We start from the raw sequence: 1,735 nt of genomic DNA on the forward strand, positions 1-1,735 counted from the left end.
GCGCAGAAACGTGCGTACGCACGGTTTTATAAATCTGAAATTTTTTTGGCGTACGCCATTTCCGCCTTTTGACCGTACGTTCACTTTTAGTATGATTTCCACGCAATCCTTTATAAATGAGACCCCTGACCCTTATTCTTCACTTTGCTTCATACGAGGGTCTGGACTCGCTGCTATAGAGAAGCGATTCTTGCTGGAGGCGTGGCCTCTGCTGAAGTGTCGCCGTGTAGGAGGCTAAGCTAAGAAGCTAACACAGAAATTGCGTGTGCTGTAAACAACCCTACTGAGAGGAGAGAAGCACCGAGCTGTAAATGAGAGCAGCTGCTTTGTCAGACAAATTTATTTTAATTTGGAAGCCTTATCAACACAGACTGGCTTCATTCACTTCCTCCACTGCCGTATGCTAAACTAACTAGCAGACACTGCAGAACATCGACGTTCTGTTCTCTGATTGGTTCGGCTACAAATCTGCGAACGAAATTGTTGTCTATGGGAGAAATCCCAGACGGAGCAGTGAAGGGAAACTAGAATTTAGCGGAACAGCGTAGGAAGGCCAGGGCCAGGCTAAAATAAATCATAAAAAGTTCTAAAAATTATTTTTCATCCCCCATTTGTGGCACCCCCTAGCTGGACGGCACCCTTAGCATTTGCTTAAACTGCCTATGGCAGTGTTTTTCAACCCTGGTCCAAGGCACACAGTCCTGCATGTTTTAGATGTTTCCCTGCTTCAGCACAGCTGGTTTCAGTTGATAACTGATTAACAGATTTTTGTTGAACTGCAATCATCTGAATCAGGTGTCAAAACAGGGAAACTTCTACAACATGCAGGGCAGTGTGCCTTGAGGACCAGGGTTGGGAAACACTGGCCTATGCCACAGTCCTCCACTCTTTTTAGCTCACTAGACTTTATTGCTGCAGCAGGTCATAAACAAAATAATGTTTTTGTTTGCATCTATGGATGCGAACATTTATTCGTTTCACATGTTCAGACCATAAGAACCTTTAACAGATTTTGATAAAACCTGTAGAAAGTAGTCACTGGATGTATGTCGACACCTGAATAATCTTATTCAAGATGGTCACCACAGCTAACGGACATTCACAACTCAAAACTCAAACTCAGATATTCAATGTGGAGCTAAATTTGGGTCATTAGTTTTGTTCAAAATCAAAAGTTTTTGAAACTGAAAAAAAAGAGATTTGAAACAGAAAAATATTTTGAAACTGAAAAAAATGAGCTAATGTTTGTGTGCATACTCTACACGGGAACACATTTCTAACAGTACTGCCTGAGAATGAGCGTAATGTCTTTTACAATCCATCCATTACTTTTACCCTCTTCTTCTTTTCAGGGTCACTGGTGTCCATATCCAGCAGTGACTGTGTGAAGAGCGGGGGACACCCTGGACAGGTCACATGTCCATCACAGTGAGACGCAGATTTTAATCATCTCAAAAAAAGAAGGTGTAATGGATCTAATACTTTTATGTTTTAGCTAGTTATTCATGACATCCTTCAATGACCTTGATTTTTATGACATTCTGTTCATCTGCAGACAGAATGATTAAAGTCAGAACAAGATTTGCTAACAACAGTCATTCTTAGATATCACTTGTGTTTATCTTTGTGTTTTCCATTGACCTTGTATGAAATCTTGCTAAGATGACAGAGTGGTGTTTGTTAATATATATATGAGGCCTCTCGAGACAACTGTTCAACAGTAGTGTGGAGAGAC

Source organism: Austrofundulus limnaeus, unplaced genomic scaffold, assembly GCF_001266775.1.
Source record: "Austrofundulus limnaeus strain Quisiro unplaced genomic scaffold, Austrofundulus_limnaeus-1.0 Scaffold123, whole genome shotgun sequence".
Classification (NCBI taxonomy): Eukaryota; Metazoa; Chordata; class Actinopteri; order Cyprinodontiformes; family Rivulidae; genus Austrofundulus; species Austrofundulus limnaeus.